This window comes from Hypomesus nipponensis, chromosome 4, assembly GCF_054491055.1.
Source record: "Hypomesus nipponensis isolate SF chromosome 4, ASM5449105v1, whole genome shotgun sequence".
Taxonomy (NCBI): Eukaryota; Metazoa; Chordata; class Actinopteri; order Osmeriformes; family Osmeridae; genus Hypomesus; species Hypomesus nipponensis.
In genome coordinates, this window is record NC_140364.1 from 6,927,501 (window position 1) to 6,946,892 (window position 19,392).

Sequence of the window (19,392 nt, forward strand, 5' to 3'; positions counted from 1 at the left end):
GGTAACTAGGTTTGTGGTTTTGTGTGAATCTAAGCATGTCCGCCATGTCGGTCTCTACAGTGATTTTGCTCAATTAGAGCCCTGTAGGGAGGACATGACTGTCCCTCCTCTGGTCACTAACACGGCCCGACATGATTGGCAGCACAGCCAGGGTGGTGAGAGCACGAACATCAGGGCTTTTAAGCCTGTGAAGGTTATCAACCCTCTCTGGCATCTCCACTACCGCCCACAAACTACGCCTAACACTGGCACTCTCCTCAAACAACCTTGCATGCCATTATCCTTTATCCACCGAAATAATAAATAACACATTTCAGAGAATGTGAGATATCTGTGTCATTTGCACCCCAAATGAGAGGACAATTTGTCCATCGCGCAGACGGAGATATTGGATGTTCCTCGTGAACAGACTGCAGTGTATGTCCTTGGGTTAATCCTCCATGCTGGCAAATCTTCCATGTCCCCCTCTAGAGAATGTGCGGGGCTATAAGTGTTCATCCAGCTCCACAGTCTCATCAGTTCAGCTGAGCCAGAGAGCAGCAGGGGCAAGGGGGCACTCGGCTGGCAGCGTCACTGTCCTGGTGGGGGGGCCGAGCCAATCACCAGTACACACACACATACACACACATACAGACTCACTCCCCTTTCACATGCTCTACCATGTCATGACTTCAAAGGAGCGGCCATCGCTCAGTGTGGCTCTGGTGCGCCAGGAAGGCTGTGTGACCCTGTGTAGCTGTGGTCCCAAGACCCTCTCTGCTGAGTGATCCTATTAAGGCTTGGCAGAGCCATGCTGGTGTTAAAGAGCCACTCTGACTCCATGCCAGGCCTTGCTTATGGGCCCCGCGCTTGGGACTCAGACCTCGACGCTGCTCACCCAGTTTTGTTTGGAACCCTCCATCTGTTTTCTTTATTAATGCACGCTAACTCTTTAGCTTTGAAACATTGCACGCCACACACTCCCTGCACATTAAAAGAGGCAAGCTGCTCTCCCTTCGGGTGGCAACTCGGCTAATTCTGGACTGGCATATTTGCCCGCTCCTGCTGAAAAACAAATCCCACCCAAATACCACAGCACGTGTCTCCCTGTTGGTGTCCTAATCTTCCCTTTCCTCCCTGTGCCCCCTCGGCCACCTCCTGAAGCAAGCCTGGGTGTTTTCGGGTGTGTTAGCAGATCAGTGCTTTTAATTGCCTTGTGTCTGAGGGCTTGTTGTCATGCAATGGTTTGGCCAAGCTGGTGGGGAGGGGGTGGGGGGGGGCTGAGAGGGGAAGCGGACTCAGGCTCCACTGGCATGCCCAAGCCCTCGGTTTCAGGAGGAAATGTCACCATCAGACACGTTCCACTGATTTCCCTCATTAAGACTCATCCTTCCCATGCTCCTTTGCATCTAGCACGCGTTCCTCGCTGTGACCAAATGAGCTTTTGAGGGAACGTGAGGGCAAGCCCATGTAATTGGAAAAGCTATTCATACTTGTGAGTATCTCTGATGTGTGTGTGTGTGTTTCTGTACACAGATGTGGTATGTAGGTGTGTGCGTGTGTATTTCTGGTCTGTATTTGTGCCTGTGTGTATTCCTGGTATGTGTGCATGTGCAAGCGTGCACAGTTTACCTCGTTTCCATCTAATGAAGTCATAATGGCTTCCGCTGTCATTCCTTAACAAAACAAAGGTGAAAAACATTGCTGTTCATCGCAATAAAAGGTCCACCTAACGCAAAGCACCAACTCCCCAGACAGACACAAAAAAGACAAATCTAAATGCCTTGTTTTCCGTAGAAGGCTTTTCTGTTTGGTGGCTGCTAATTGCACAGAAGTGACACAACAGCAGGATCTGCATTAGCGAGAAGAAAACGCAAACGCTACCTTCAGACACAAGGGCCCAAAGTAACTTCTGTGAGCCACCGTCAGTGTTGACAGCCCTCTGAGGTAGAGAGAGAGAAAGAGAGAGAGGTGAACAAAGAGCCATCAATAAATAAGCATGAGAAAATGGATCGCTCTCCCCTTTAAAGGTGGTGGGGGAGAGAGGGGGGTGGGGGGGGGGGGGGCGCAATTTGTAGAACAACAGGCCTGGCTTGTCTGGGGCTTCCTCAGCAGGGACGTTTGGAAGGTTCTCCTACTTTGATGTTGGCTCTTAGACCGCGTCTGAGCTGTCCTCCCTCCCGACTCCCTCGTCACCTGTCGCAGCTCCCCACTCTCTCTGCTGCGGCGCTAGGTGCCACATGAAAGCTTTACACAGTAAACCTCGTTTGTACCACTTGCCTCCTCCATTCACTCCCCTCGTTTGCGTTCAGCTGACAGTTTGCCATGTGGCTCCCTATTTATAATCCTGTTAAAAAAAAAAGCGTTTCAAAACGGGGCCCAAAAGAAGACGAAAAAAAAAGGCTCCGGACTTGAATCCCAACACACCATCGAGTTCATCAAAAACAGGGGGTTTAGCTTTTGCTGTGATATAGGAAGCCATTAGGAAGAGTCGACCAGGCAATTCAGTGGCTCAAAGCCGTATACTGCTGAGGCATTAATTGAATCTCATTAGTGGTGTTTGGGCAGGATCACAGTCAGGCAGCGGTTCTGGGGCGGTAATTCAGCCCAGTGTGGGCTGCCTGTTAGGAGGAGAGCTCAGGCCCCGGAGGGAGATAAATGGAGGAAGGTACAGACCCGGCTAAAAGCAACCCTGATGGAGGCCGACGGCCAGATGCCTTGCCTGGCGGTCGGCTTTTTACACCGCTCACCACTGACCTGACTAATGGCTCCAAGACCAGGTGTCATAAATATGTTCCCCTGAAGGGGAAGGGGTGACGGGCCAGGCTTCTACCAAAGTGTTTATCCCAAAGAGAGGCAGATCAATCAGAAGAGAGAGGGATCAACCACCCAGGGAAGGGTGGAGGTTTTCTTGTGTGGGAGAGATCAAGAGAGGAATGGAAGTCGGTGGGGAGCGGGAGGGAGGGGATGTAGGGAGGGAGGGAGTCAGGGATATATGGAGGGAGGGAGTCAGGGATATATGGAGGGAGGGAGTCAGGGATATATGGAGGGAGGGAGTCAGGGATATATGGAGGGAGGGAGTCAGGGATATATGGAGGGAGGGAGTCAGGGATATATGGAGGGAGGGAGTCAGGGATATATGGAGGGAGGGAGTCAGGGATATATGGAGGGAGGGAGTCAGGGATATATGGAGGGAGGGAGTCAGGGATATATGGAGGGAGGGAGTCAGGGATATATGGAGGGAGGGAGTCAGGGATATATGGAGGGAGGGAGTCAGGGATATATGGAGGGAGGGAGTCAGGGATATATGGAGGGAGGGAGTCAGGGATATATGGAGGGAGGGAGTCAGGGATATATGGAGGGAGGGAGTCAGGGATATATGGAGGGAGGGAGGGAGTCAGGGATATATGGAGGGAGGGAGTCAGGGATATATGGAGGGAGGGAGTCAGGGATATATGGAGGGAGGGAGTCAGGGATATATGGAGGGAGGGAGGGAGTCAGGGATATATGGAGGGAGGGAGTCAGGGATATATGGAGGGAGGGAGTCAGGGATATATGGAGGGAGGGAGTCAGGGATATATGGAGGGAGGTACCTGGAGGAAATCAGAGAAGCTGCAGAAGCAGTCCACTCCCACTGGCCCTTCTCTAATCAGACCTCTTTCAAAGGAGGAAGTGGAGGAGGACAGGAAGTGAAGAGGAGGAAGACAGGAGGACGTGCCAGGGGGGACTTCCCGGGCGCTCGGACTCAAGTTCCTCAGGTGGAGATAAAGCGCTGTTGCTCTGTGATTTGCATTGAGGCAAGGAGGGCCCATTTATCAGCACTGACAGGTTTACTTATTCAGGGAGGAGGGGAGGGGATGAGTGGAGCGAATGAGGGGGAGCGGATGAGGGGAACGATGCAGCCGTGCAACTCATCAATACTGGGCCGGCACTGGAGTCATCCCAGGGCCTCTTTACAGTTCATCAATAACCCCCACCACTACATCCATCTTCATAGACCTGGACCCCCAGAGGCCAGTAGGACAAGCAGAAGATGGACAAGAACCAAGCTGGTTCTTGCAACTGGCTTGGGAGAGGAAGAGAGGCAGATGGAGAAGGAAAAGACGGAGGAGCATGAAAAAATATAGTCTCTAGGGAACTTTCAGTAGCGCACCACATTCTCAAACCTGAATGACTCAAAGAATAACACTAGACACAAGCATGTATGGGTATACAGCAAATACAAATTGCCAGGATTTATAATTGTAATTTGGAAAAACTATGCTTCCCAGTTCCATAATAATGTTGTGATTGATGCTGCCAATCCTCTCTCTTGACCTTTTCGGGACAAACCCAAGGGAAAAGCTGTGTCTATGCCTATGGCTGTACTTCCTCAGATACATCTGCAATTATTACTCTCTTTCTTTCCCTCTCACTCTCTCAATCTTTATCAAGACTCTCTCACACTCTCTCGCTATCTATCCCACCCCCCCATCCCTTCTGCCCCTCTCTCTCTCTGCGTAACTCGATGGGCCTGGAGTTTGCGAGGGGCCTGTGAGGGGGCGTGATATGCGTCAGGGTGTCAAAGTCTAATTTCTATGACCATATGCTGCACCAGCCGCACGGGGGATGGGAGAGGAAAGCAAGATTGGCACCGGGGGGCATTGGCTGTTGTGTGAAATTGTTTCATTACCGATCCCACTATAGGTCCTATCCGTACCCACAAACCCACAAATGGTGAGGGAAGGGGATGAGAGGGGAAAGAATAGAGGGGGAGAGGGAAAAAGGGGGATGGAAAAAGAAAGAAAGATAGCCCAAATAGGAGTAAGAGGAGAAAGAGAGCTAAAGAGAGGGCTCCATTCCCCTAATAGAATACTATTAAGAGGCTAGCTACACCAATTACCACAGTCGACAGTTTGTTTTTGGGGGGGTGAGGATAAAGGCCGGTCTCCATTGTGGACAGGGCAGATACTCATTTTCATTAGCGGAGCTCCATCTCTTTACTTCTCATTTTCGTCTTTTCATTTCCTTTCACACAGTCACATCAATTTGTGCGCCTGTCTGCAGCAATCTGAAATCCCTCTCCAGGACCCATCAGATGTGCTTAACAACTTAAGGCTATTGTTGGAGGTGACAGGGACAGGTAGCCCCGTGAAAGGAGAGTGATGAATAAATGCAGACCTTGTCACGCTAGGCACCAATCAGTCTACTTATGCGGAGAAGCGCGCCTTTGTTCCGCACCTGCGCCTGCCCTCCCCGCCCAGCTCGACTCGTTCGAGAGAGGAGAGGAACGTGCCAGATCCACTCACCTACATGGAAACACGGCCTCATCAAGTGCTCTGGTTGAGACCGGCATGAGCGGAGAAGAGCAGTTGTAAGGTAGCTAAGTGGTGAAAGGGGTTATGTGGATGCATGTTGGTCTTGCGATAGAGATAGACAGAGATAGCTAATTGTATACTGGCGCTACACAGGCTCAAAGCTTGAGCATGTAGCTTGAGCTTCATACTCAGAGACAATTTTATGTGAGTATTAATATGTTCCAAATGCCACATGTGCTGCACTCTTCTAAACTGATATGCTGTAATAAAAACCTATAAATTCAGATATTTTAAATTATTCTGAGACTGCATAATATTCAGTAAATGTTTACCTATTGCATAATACTAGCAAAATAACTCAATTGCCTGGAGCATGAATATTTATGAATATATTCCATGCAATCACAGGGTGAACATAACACATTCAGAAATGTTCCAAGCAGACTCAGTCCAGTCATGTGAAGCAGAACAGACACACTCGCATTGATAACACCGTGTCCTGTTTACCCCACTTCTGCCATTTCATGCCGAGGTCTTCGTCCCAGTGTGTGGATTTGGGGACCGGCATGGTAGCTTCGGATGTTCCTGTGGAGACATTCTTCTTTATTTCCGCCCCCCCCCAATCGCTAAGATGCAGCTAGGGTGGGGAGCCATGAGGAATATCAAGTGACCAGATGTAGGGCAAAGATGGAACCCTCTTGGTCCCAGCTCTCTGGGCCTGACTGAGGCACCTGCCATGGTCCTCTCCAGGGGCCCCAGGCGAGCTACGGGGTCCTGACCTCCATTACTGTGACATGGACCTCACCGGCCAACCCCCTGAACACACACACACAGACACACACAGACGCTCAAGCCCTGAGGCATATGGTGACGACACACATCTATACTAAACTGTTGTAGATTCTGTAAACATGGTAAAACAGTGAGAGCACTGATCAACATCATGACTCTCTCTCTCTCTCACACACACACACACACACACACACTCACACACACAAGAGAACACACGTGCATATCACACATGTACACTCACAATATCACACACCAGCCCACAAAGAGTCTCACGCAAATAGAGTGCTAACCCTGTTTAATGGGTACACCATAGAGATAAGTGTGCACCCCTCTGAGAGATCAGTGCGGTCCTCAGAGAGGCAAACTGTCTTTCTTTAGGTTTAATTACAGCACTTACCTCTCACTCATTTACAACAGAGAAGGATGAGAGGGCTTTGATTCCTACGCCCTGTGGAACACTTGATCTTCTCCTTCCGGGGGCATCATCTACGCCCACATCTCTGAGCCGCTTTCTTTCACGCCTCAATTGTATTCCTCTTTTTCTGTATCTTTCAGAATCAGCCAATGACTATGTGACCAACCAGATAAACACACACACACACACATTCTCTTAAAACATACATCTACACTTACATAATTTCTGTATTATAAACGTATGACTTGCCAGAAGTGTAAAATGTGTTTAACCGGGACTATTTACTGTAGCACCTGCCTGTGAAACAAACCGTAAAACTCTGTTCAGCTTCAATAGCAGTAGTTGACCATAATAGTCATTTCAGGCCTGGATAATTACATACCCACACTCTTGACATGATTGTACTAAACTCCTTTAATATACCTATCAGTACTGGCTAATTCTAGTACTTAAAAAAAATTCGAATGATGGCAGCTGAACGGACAAAAATGATTGAGGCACTTTGCCTCCTCATCACAAGAGGAAATAAATTGCACCCTTAAAGAGTTTGTAAAAAAAGTTCTGTTCCCTCAAACCAGTTTTTGTTGACACATTTCAACTTCAACGAAAACTCATTCAAACTCACTGGAACTAGTTTCCCTCAGTCTACAAAAAAATTCACAAAAACAAGAAACATCTACAGTATGCATACCTTAAATGTTCAGTACCATACATATTCAGCATGGTAATGCACATTTATTGACAACACAACCATTGGAACAGTGTACAATAAACTACTCCAACAATCAGCATATCGAAGTCATGTCAGATACAGGGCTGTATAGTAGAATAACAAATAATCCAATAGACTTTAAGAGGACCATGACATTCTGATAGGAGCCTATAGTACCATAACTAAAGTTGTTCTAAGTCCTTAGGTAAGGTCAAGCAGTGTGCAAGCGTGAGGGTGTCGGGTTTCGATCCAGGTTCATGGTCACACCTAGCTAGGAAGAGCATTGTCCCAGGGGATAAGAAAAAGAGACAGAGGAGGGTGGAACAAGAGAGGGAAAGAGTGAGAGTGAGAGAGAGGAGAGAGAGAGAGAGAGAGAGAGAGAGAGAGAGAGAGAGAGAGAGAGAGGAAAGGGGAGGAAGAGAGGTAGTGAGTGAGTGAGTGGGAGGGAGAGAATGTAGTGTGTATGTCCGATCGAGAGAGGGAGAGAGAGAGAGAGAGAGAGAGAGAGAGAGAGAGAGAGAGAAAGAGAGAGACACAGAGAGAGAGACACAGAGAGAGAGAGAGAGAGAGAGACACAGAGAGAGAGAGACACAGAGAGAGAGAGACACAGAGAGGATGCGTGGAGAGCACAGGGGGAGTGTGGCCTGCACTGTCACACAAAGCTGCCTATAACCCACGGGAGCCTTTTGTTGCACACGGCTGATTACAGGCCTTATGCAGGCAGACTAGGAGACATCAGCCAAACAAATGTGTAATTGTAGCGTTGGGTCGAGACGCCCTGTTCCGCCGCACCACCAATCAAATAAACAAGGGTGAGGGAGGTGGGGGGCCACATGGGAGGCAGCATCATTACCTCCACTGGTGGCCCGTTAGGACTGGGGGTGCCTGCGCTTGGTGGGTTGGCCCCGACACCCACACGCAGCCCTGCAGCAACCCAAATACAATGGAGGAGAGGCCGGAGGGTGGGACATCCACCGAGTGATGACAGTGCCAATTAGGAGATTTCTGAACACCTGGGTTGGTGTCCAAGCTACAGGGACCACACAGAGCTAGGCTGTGCAACCGTTTCTAGATATTAGTGGGTTTGTGTGTGTGTGTCTGAGTGTGTGTGTGTGTGTGTGTGTGTGTGTGCAAGCGTGGGCAAGTGAAGCAAGATAGAAAGAGACAGAAAAATATACGGAGAAAAAACGGCAAGAGACGGGAAGCATTTTGTCTGCTGGTGTGTATGTGTGTATTTGGGGCATCAAGCAAAGGAATGAAAGTTTACGACAGGATGATATCCTTTATTACACTTAAACTGCTGTACATCAGATTTGAATACCGCACATCTATCACTCCAGCCAGACTGACAGCCCCCCCTCCGAGAGGGTATCGTCATTAAACATTCCCTCTCTGTAGCTGCTGCCAATATTTTATAACTGGTGTCGTAGACACTGGGTCACAGTGCAGTGGATCGGGCTTGTTTTGTATTTAACACCACTTGGCATCTGGCATCGACAGAGAAAAAGAATTGATAGAAGGAGTCGTCAAGAAAGGGTATCATCCCGGCCAAGACGTCTCCATCCACTTATTCCTCATTGAGAATGCAAACACCCACACGCGCTCGCGCCATAGAGGTCAAAGGCAGCACCGCACACACACACACATCCGTAGACACGACCCGCAAGATGTGTATTTCCGCAGAGCCGTGACCCTCCAAGGTGAGGGGGGGGGGCAGCGTGCCAGCCTGCAAGCCCCCGTGGGTAAGGGCAGAGCAGGTAGGAGGGATCCGCGCGCCCATATGTTTGCCTTCAGCAGGACGGGCATGTCTGGGGCCACAGGGTGGAACCCCGCCACCTCGAAGAGAACGCACACCTCTCATTAGCATCCTCACCCTCTGGCAGAGGTCAGGCTAGGCTACGCTACATCCATAGTCAGGGAAAGGACATTTGTTTCTCCCAGGGCCCCCCAGGCAGGTGGGCTTTGCCGGGCAGGGCGAGGGTGTCTGGAGCTGGGCTCGCCCCTCTCCGACCTGCCCCTCGGAGCCCCGCAGAGCCCTCAGAGGTGATAACAACTGTGCTCCCCATGTAGCAGTCAGAGGAAATGGAGGAAGGACTACTGATCCATGGAGAGGTTGAGAGGAGGGGAGGAGGAGGGGAGGGAAGGAGGAGAGGAGGGGAGGAGAAGGGGAGGGAAGGAGGAGAGGAGGGGAGAAGGAGAGGAGGGGAGGAGGAGGGGAGGAGGGAAGGGCAGAGAGCAAACACAACTCCCGCTGCCTCTGACCACACTCTAAAGTCAAATTCTTTATCTTTTCTGTAAAAACACATTTCCACCTTGTCTTCCAGAAGAGCCTGTTCCTCTATCCCTCTCTTCCCCGACACACTCAAAACATACTCATTTGTCTCTGTCAAAGCCTGTGAACTAATTGGAATTTGTAGATTTCAAAATTAATCAAAGCCACGGACTATATGTGTGCACACTGTGTGTGTATGTGTGTGTATGTGTGTGTATGTGCACAAAAGCAAACGAGGGCCAAAACGCGCAAAAAAAAAGACAAGAAAAAACAACCTTGGAGGAGAGCAGAGTTTGATCATCTTGGAGTGGATTGAATATGAGCATTCGCTCGGCGTCCCTGTTCAGCTCATCAGAGCTGTCTGCTGCAGACCAGCATCCTGCCCTCTTAAACACACCACAGAGGCACACAACATAACGACTTGAGGTGTATAAGTGTGTAAGTGTGTAAGTGTGTAAGTGTGTAGCATACAGTACGGAAATAGTTCAAGTCAACGCAGGTGTCTGGCTGACTGAGCTAACTCAGCCCTGCCTCCCTCTCAGAACACCGGTTATATCTTTGATTATGTTTGTGTGTGCAAGAACACTTTGAACCCCCATTTGCTTGCTAAATAAGCAATAACATAAACCAGAACTGGGGACAAACATTAGCCCCAAGCTTCTCTTTACATATTCAGGATAAATATTGTTTCTTTTTATATCTAAAAGATCTCCCTCCTTCTTTCTCATAGATTGCTTTCAGAAAGCAATCATGTGCCCTTCCCTCTGGGCCTCAGTTAAATGACATTCTCTGAAGAACACGTAGATACAGAAAGAACTCAAACAATCAGACCTTGTGAAATTGAACGTGCGCAGTGAAGCGGGTGCACGCACACACACGCACACACACATGCATGCACAAACACACACTAATAAACGTGGCATCACGCCGGGAAAACGGTTCTAATGTAACGTCATCACCATTTCAATGAATATCTCCTAATCAAATGTGACATTGAGTTGACTTATATACAACTCAAAGCCTTGGAGGCTTCAGATTAAACTAAACTCCACCTCTCTGCGGAACAGCGACCCAGACTGCGGAGGTTGGTTTCATTCTCTCAGCCAGATCTCTCAGTCACACAGCTCATTCTGCTCTATTTCCGGGGGGTTATGATTGAGCACACTTAGGAATGAGGGAATTGAGCCGAGCGCAGAGTTAAGCCTAGAGGTGATGACTTGGCGTACAGTTACTTTGGTCCCTATGCCACTCAGTGGGGGAGGTTGATACTGTAAGGGCTCCCCAGCAGCCTGGGATGAGGGGACTGTGGAGTGTGTGGAGGACTGGCACACGTACGATTTAACACGGACAAATCCAGCCGAAACTAACACCCCGATGGGCCTCATCTCTGGGGATGAGGAGTTCAGTCGTTTCACAGAGAGGGAAAAATATGAGATACAGAGAGGGCAAGAAGGGAACGGAGAGACGATATTTTATTTAGAGAGGGATACGTGCGCTGACAGACTGACGGAGGGAGACAGGGAAAGACAGGGTACTGTCACCCCCCTTAGACACTGAGTCAAGCACAGACAGGGTGTTGTACTGCCCCTAGTGGCCATGAGGTGGAGCGTCGCTGCCTCCCGAAGCCAACACCTCATCATCGCAGCTTTCTCTTTGCAATTGCATGATGTAATTAACTGTCTTTGTAAAAAAAGAAAGAAAGAAAGAAAGAAAAGGAAAAGGAGCACACAGTGAACACTGAGCACACAGGTGTTTGCTCAATGCAGCTTCCACACACCTCACTGGAAAAGGAGGGGCCAGTTCTCAGCACCTACAAGTGACTGATTATCCGCAAATTATCTCCCCCTCTACCTCCCCACAGCTCCCCTCCACCCATGCCAGCAGCAGGGACCCCATGGTGCCCCCCCCCCACCACCACTGTCACTAACGCCTCACCATAGAATCTAGAAGCCGCCCCCCCCCCCCCCCCCCCCCCCCCCCCCCCCACGACACCCCTGAGAGCTTTGACAGCTGCTCGTAAGGACGGAAATGAGTGAAATGGCAGAGAGTGGAGGAGCACACGGTGACTGTGGGGAGCTGTGATGAGAGCCAGGGTGTTTTCTATGCAAGGTCATGTCACACCTTTGTGTTCTCGGCGTAATGTCCTCTGAACGGAACAGCAGGTGCTGAGGATTCGGGGGGTACGGTCTGCGAAGGCCCCTCTCTCCCCCCCCCCCCCCCCTCCCCTCCCCCACCCCGGAAAGATTGCATGGAGGAAAGCCAATGGGCCGTTTGATGTGCTTGCTTTGACTTTTACAGAAAGCAATTCGAGAGGACATAACTCATTGGTGCTCTCGGTGGCACCGTTCACACAGGTAAACCTACAGGTGCGCACCAACACATTCCCCTCCCCCGTGTCCCTCGGCCTGTCACCGCTGGGGTGCCTCCGAGCCGGACGCGGCCCAAAGTACGCTGCATTTGAATACCGTTTCGTTTCTCCAGGACGCTCGGCAAAACAAACGTGTGGTTTGCACAGTTCAGTTGTTTCTTTCCATCTCCTGGATCCTCCTCTGAAATGACAAGAGCCTGGTTGGACTAATATGACACTCGATTTGGCCCAGCAGTCTAGCGACAGCCCCTATCTCCTGGATAAATTGCATGGAGTTGGGATGTGGCTGTCGGGAGAGCACCTCATTCCCTATTGCACCATCTCCAGCTATTACCCATCAGGGGCACATTGCCAGGAAGCCCGCCGTAATCCTGACACCTCATGAAATATTCACCTGTTACCGTGGGCAACGTGGGCCGAGAACCGAGGGGTTGTTTGAGCCCACCCCCCTCCCCCACCCCCCACAGCACCGCCACCCGCCTCAAGAGGGAACAAGAGCTACGCATTGGTGCCCAAAGTCACAAGAGTCACACGCTCCCCACACGATTCGTCAACGTCAGCAGCTCAGCCAGTGTGACCTATACCTGTCCCTCTTCTGGGAAGTCTTTCAAGATGGGGGACGACTCTGCTTGGCTGCCGTCATCTGCTCAATTTATGCCTGTACCTTGGGGTGGGGTGGGGGGGGGGGGTGTGGAGATGGCTGTGTGTGGAGCCTAAGGGTGGAGAGTTATTGATTTAACATTCAGGAGTACAGGCGTTTATTCAGCCATCCACTCACAGCGTTTACACCTCTGTCCCCTCTTCATTCTGACTTTATGTGCTCTGGCTCTGAAGCAATGAATCAGAGAGAGAAGCACAATGAAATGGCTCTGACAACTTCGATTTCCTGCAAACTCACTCACTCACTCACACACTCACACTTATACACACACGAGTCCCACAAAAGAAAAAACTCGAGACACACTGACCACTTTGAACTACTACTTAACCCTACCACTGCCCATGATGGTAACATCTCCTCTTCCCCCAGGCAGTTTGCAGAAATAAAATAAACACCATCCGAAAGCTAGCTTGGTTAGTTACATAAACTCCATTTCAAGTCATCCTTACACGGCCTTAAGCTGCCTGACGACACATAGATTAGACACTTCCATTGGACGAAACCACGCGGAGACCCAGACCTGTACCACAGAACACTACACAGTGTGCCGGCTGAAGTGTCCATGGACGGTGTCCTTTAACAGTCAGCAATATTTTTCTGTATCTGTGGAGCTCATGTCTATTTCATGGATGCGCAGACCCCAGGACCCCCGAGGGAACCTGTTGGAACTTTTTGAAGGAGGCGAGAGGACACATTGGGAGCAGTAATGATGTGTCGGTGTTTGGACAGGGCAAACAAGGTTATTTTTACAGTGTAGATACAGGCAGGCTGCCGGATGAAACCCTGTTTGTCACATGAAGAAAGAAAGGGACATGATCGCATCCCACTAATGGCCTGCCTCTGCAAACGGCCACGAGGCAGGCCGCATAATGATGGTCGGAAAAAGGGAAGTGCCTAACTCCAAATGTCGGCGAGCAGCATCATTATTTCTCGCTCGGTTTGGCTCGGCTGCCTTCCTCGAGGTTGTGCCCGCTGTCTGCGGAAGCGCCGGGGCCACTGCCACCCTCAGAGGCCGGCCCACAAGACCAGGGTGCGCGGGCTAACACTTCACCTCACGTTAGCATCACAGGAGCACTCTAGCAAGAGGCTGAGGGGCTGAGCACAAGGTCTAAGTCTTTGCCGGTAACAGTGCGTGAGATGTTCGCGAGAGATGTGGGAGACTGCGTGCGTGTGCGCGCGTGCAAACCAAGGGCCGCAACGTGCTGGTTGCTACGTGTCGGTTGCTACGTGCCGGGGGTTGGGAAACACACACTAGATGTTCAGTGATTGTTTTCTAATCCACTTACATCTGCACCCTGGGGCCGTCTGGGAGTGACGTTCCTGAAGCACAACCAGGCTAGGCCCTGTCGCCCGCTACGTTAATCAGGGTAAAAAAACAGCACCACAACTCTGGTAGTTGAGAACTCGCCCTCCACCGGTCACAGAGCTAGACCATGGACCCAGAGCTCATCTAAAAAAAGGGACACTTCCACTCTTTCTCAAATTTGAGGCTAGCTCTCAAGTCCGTAGAGGAAAGAGAGGTGGGGGAAGGAGGGGGGGGGGTGTCTGGACAGGAGGGGAGGGGGGGGGGGCGTCTGGACAGGAGGGGGAGGGGGGGGGCGTCTGGACAGGAGGGGGAGGGGGGGGGCGTCTGGACAGGAGGGGGAGGGGGGGGACTGACGTGCACCGCCTTCGGAGCTAGCGCCCGAGATGCTGAGAGAAAGAAAGAGCGGTGGAGCCGCAGGCCTAATTAACTAGCTGCTAAACGCTCCATCTGCCTGCTGCCCTCGGGGGTCAGGAGCTCCCAGGAGAAGCTCGGAGCCCAGATGATTCATACTTAAGAGCCAGGTCTCGCAGGGTTGATTTATGACACGTCCTCACTCGGTGACACGGGCCGAGCGTTTGCGTCTGAGCACGGCCTCTCAGTCTGTCCTGATTAGGAGGGGGATAACTCATTTCGCCAAACGACGGGCGCAGGTGTCACCTCGTCGGGAATGAGGTGACATCAGTGCCGTCTGCTTGTAGTGGCTTTACACGTGAAGCTTACGGAAATATGTGTGAGTGTGTGTGTGTGCGTGTGTGCATGTGTGTGTGTGTCAGGGCGCGTGTGGCCACCTAGAACATGATAATCCTACGGCTAAGATAGGGATGTCAAGCTGATATAAGGAAATGAATCTGAGGCACGCGCCCTCAGACGACAGGCTGGGGGGTTCAAAGTTCACACATCACCCCGGGAATGAATACATCTGTGCATCCGGTATCATTTACCTGGTTTCGCTACGAGACATACCAATAATCGTATGGTCCCCATCCACAGTATACAGGTCAACAGGTCTTGAATTGGAAAGGTGAGCGACTGAAGAAGCGGTGGGCTCAAGTAGACCGACTATTTCCATACTTCCAACTGTCAGTGTTGGAAAGAGAGAGTCTGCAGGGGCTGTGGCCCCTGGGGTCCTCAGAGAGATGATCGGGATATAAACCCCAGCTCAACCCTCCAGGCTAGATTCACTAGCTGGCTAAAGTGGATTTTAGAGGAGAATTAGGGCCTCCTAATCCCCTTTGTCACCGCTTCATGCGATTCTCTGCAAGAAGACAATAACTTCATTTCCAAAAGAAAGGAGGGATGGGTTTCCTCGTTAAATTAAATAGCAATCCCGCTGGTTTTGATTATGCTTTGTCTTTAAATATCAAAGAAATTGTGTGGTATTATTTCTGAGCCCATTATTAAGCGTTATAACTCAATGGCTGCTTTTTGGACCAATCCAAACATAACAAAACATGAGGAAGCAAAACAAAAAGATTAAGACAAATATAACTAATTATATTGAAATCTATTACCATTTTCCATACAGGGTTTTCTAAATGAGTACTCCCTACTCCCAAATATCCAATTCCTCCTAATGCTTTCCACATATTTTGAAGGACCATAAATGCAATCCAAACATCACAAAACCTGAAAAAAAGGACCAAGAAAGGAAACAAAATTACGGCTGATTCAACATTTTAAATCTTGACTTGTCCTGTCCAAACAGGAAGACAGGAGCTGATGCAGGACCTACCTCTCTTTCTCTCTCTCTCTCTCTCTCTCTCTCTCTCTCTCTCTCTCTCTCTCTCTCTCTCTCTCTCTCTCTCTCTCTCTCTCTCTCTCTCTCTCTCTCTCTCTCTCTCTCTCTCTCTCTCTCTCCCATGGTCTACGTGTTTAGGCGTGGCCTCGCGCCAGAGCCTCCAAAACTTCAGTCCCCGGGCTCAACCCACGGAGGGGCTGGGGGCCTGGGAGAGGCCCGGCGGAGGGCTGGGGGCCTGGGAGAGGCCCGGCGGAGGGCTGGGGGCCTGGGAGAGGCCCGGCGGAGGGGCTGGGGGCCTGGGAGAGGCCCGGTGGAGGGGCTGGGTGAGTCTGACTTCAGTAATCCCGTCTCATCCAGGCCTGATTGAGAGGAGATCCAGCGTGTCTCTGTGCATCGCATCCCCTGTTTAGCTGCCATACGCATTAATGCCAGTCATGCATGGGGTACAATCAGAGCCTGCCGTTCTAATCCTACCCCCACGTCCCCCGCACGCCCCAAAAGTGTACATACATACAAAGTAACTCTGCTAGTACACTGGGGGGGATGCATGAAGGAGGGGGTCATGAGGGAGGGGTTCACAGACAGGACATAGTGTCTGAGATATACAGCCCCTGCTGTCTGACTGCTAATGAACATGACAATAAGTCAGAACGGTTGACGTACAAAAAAAGCGGGCCCCCACACAGACGCACAAACAAACACATTGCCAGCAAGGTGACTTTGCAATCAGCTAGTTATGATTCCAGAGCGGAGCGGCAGTCTTGTGCGTTTGTGTCCCTCTGTCAGGGGAGCTGAGCAGGGAGGACAGGCTGTATTAGAGGATGTTTGTCTGCCGTGTTTCCTGCCGTCGCTCTGTCACCTCGGCTCAGGATCAGAGCGCCTGACAGAGGCCCACTGACGGCTGCTCTGTCACATCAGCTGTTTGGCCCAGCAGCTGAGTGAGAGGGTGTGTGTGTCCGTGTGTGTGTGTGTGTTTGTGTGTGTGTTTGTGTGTGTGTTTGTTTGTGCGTATGCGCGTGGGTGCGTGTACTGTTCGGTATGAGTGCACCAGCACGTGAGGACATGTCAGTCTTTTCACGACGTTAGGCATGAGTGCCTGTTTGTTTGTGCTAGTGCATCACCAGCCACCACACATGCATACTCTGGGTTCCTGCGAAGTCACACGGCTCCACCCTGATCAGGCATTCAGGAGCTCTCCTTCCCCACCCCCCCCCCACCCCTGCAGAAAGCCGGAGCGGGGGGGGGGCAGGTGTTGGGTATGGCCCAGGGCTCCAGACCGATGAGGGCAGACACCGGCGTAACGAGCGGCAGACGGCGCGGTGGAAGACTGCAGAGGGCCTCGTGCAGAAACCAGGGGCCACTACTGATCCACCAGCACTTCATGGGTTATTCAAAGACCACGGCTTACACTTGCCCATTTGCTCGCCCACACAAACACATGCAAACACATTATACACAGGCACGCACACACACACACACACACTCTAAATCTCCTCTGGATCCACACGCACAGTCCCAGATCCATAAGCTCTGAGGGGAATGGATTGGCAGCACGAGGCCTTTTTCATTTCCATGAGAAAGTAAGAGGGTGGTACTAAAGACTGGGGGAAACCACTGGGGAAAAGCTAATTCTGAGGCCAGAATTAGCTTCTGCAAATACACCGAAACCCTTTGAGAGGTTGCATCCTATCTGGAAAACAAGAGACCTTTCCGACAGAACCTACCAGAACCCCAGAGAGAGAAGAAGGGGCCCTCGTCACTTGAGTAGGAAACGGATGAAGACAGAGGAGTGAGGGCGTTATGAGCAACCGTGCAAACGCCCTCTTTCCTGTGGGATTCGCAGGAAGCACCAAAACCCACACGTTCAGTCTGCATCAAACCCACGTATAGACAATTCTTGTCCCTACAATGGTCCCTTGAGAACAACCAGCATTGGCAGCCTACTTAGTAAAGCACATATCTCCGTGGGATCTAGAGAGTATAATTAGACATTGTGTATGAGCCATAGAGGGAATGAGTAATTTAGATAGGATAAGATGGAGCACCAACTCTTGGTGCTCACACCCTATAATAATAGCATTCATGGAGTGGTTTTTAACAATGCATGAGTAATTTTTTATTCTTTGAATTAGCCTGATTCTGTAAGAAGCGATTTTTGGGGAGACAGTGAGTACTGATTAAAAGTCTAGCACATAATAAGCAGTCGTCTGGTGTCATAAAATCACAACCTATGGAATATATGAGACGTCGTCACAAATACATTTAAAAGTGGTGTAGTGGAGTGCTATCCATGATCACTGGGATTCATGAAGTACCAGACCTTAAATCAAGCTCATTCACTTCCTGTGTTGAGGATATGGACTACTTCCACCCAGATCAGAACTTGAGTAGAATGTTTGCAGCAGTGGGGTCTGGATTAGCTACATGTTAGCTACATGTGGAACCTATTGAGCTAAGAGATGAAAGGGTCACAAGCAGGCAGGAAATCAATCCTGAATCCAGGGGTTCATTCCAAGGTCACCCTGCTGTCTGGCAAAATAAACTGTTAAAATTCAAGAGAGCATTGGAGAGCTTCTCCATTCATCATCGGTAACCCTCGACCGGCCCAGTCGACAGGCAGGGCTCGTACTTGGAAAGGCTCGCAGACAGTGTAGGTTTATATCTAAGATGTGTTTTGAGGACGGTGTGCTACTTAGAGTGCAGCCTCACTCCACCGGAGATGTCCCAGAAAACCAATCGAGCCCAACCCTGTGTCAGAATAGGTACAGGATAAACTGACCCTTCATGAAACGCACACAAACTCACGCAAACACACACGCGCACGCACAAACTCACACACCATAGATGAGGCAATGCTGCTCTTTATCCACCACACCTGGTTTATGAGAGCGTAGTGTTAGTGAAGCCCCCCCTTGGGTGTTCCATAGGGAGACACAAGACAGAGTCAGGCGTCGAGCCAGAGCCCAAACCTGCTGTTCTCTCTCACTTCTCTCTCCCTATCCATCACTGACTCTTCCTCTCCATCCCTCTCTCTCTCTCTCTCTCTCTCTGTCTGTCTCTCTCTCACTCTTACCCTCTATCCTTCTCTCCCTCTCCTGCTCCTTGTTTGTCTTTTGTCACCTTCCTGCATCTCTTTCTCCCCATGTATCCCTCTTCATCTTTTCTCTCCCCCCCCCCTGACCTGTCGTAACAGCTCGTAAAGCACAACAGAGTACTTCAGAACTACCCTTACTAAAAATAGTCACCAAGAAAATAGTCTCTCTTGAAATATCACAATCCCTAAAGATCCACAGGCCGGCTTGACTTCCAAAAAGTAAAAGTGACAAACCCAGCATGATTTCCTCAATATCTTGATAAGAGTTAATAGCAGTGGAATCAAATGGATTCTAAAACAGGCCATGACTTTGTTCTGCAATGTGATTCGCCAGTTTGATTGTACACTAATGAGAGGTGTTCAGACTTCTAGTTAGTCATCTTTCACTACCCTCTCATGGGCTCTCAGGCGCAGCTCCGCAACAGGGACCAAGAAACTGGAGCAGGCTGCAGCTGGTGACAGAGGCTCTGCTGTGTGTTTACCCAGACAACAGCCTCTCTGTCTCCTGCACCCATCGATGGCCCTCTCATCTCATCCTCCTCGGTCCCTCCTCCTCTCTTCTCCTCCTCCTCCTCCTCCTCCTCTCATCTCCTCCTCTTCCTCTCATCTCCTCCTCCTCCTCCTCCTCTCATCTCCTCCTCCTCCTCTCATCTCCTCCTCCTCGGTCCCTCCTCCTCTCTTCTCCTCCTCCCCCTCCTCCTCTCATCTCCTCCTCCTCCTCTCATCTCCTCCTCCTCGGTCCCTCCTCCTCTCCTCCT

At 50.5% G+C, this 19,392-nt stretch overlaps 1 protein-coding gene across 1 annotated transcript in view; it reads right to left on the bottom strand.

Moving 5' to 3' along the window:
- Positions 1-19,392, bottom strand: part of ptprua (protein tyrosine phosphatase receptor type Ua) — a 98,379-nt gene that overhangs the window by 69,237 nt on the left and 9,750 nt on the right. The gene's annotated exons all lie outside the window — the stretch shown is intronic.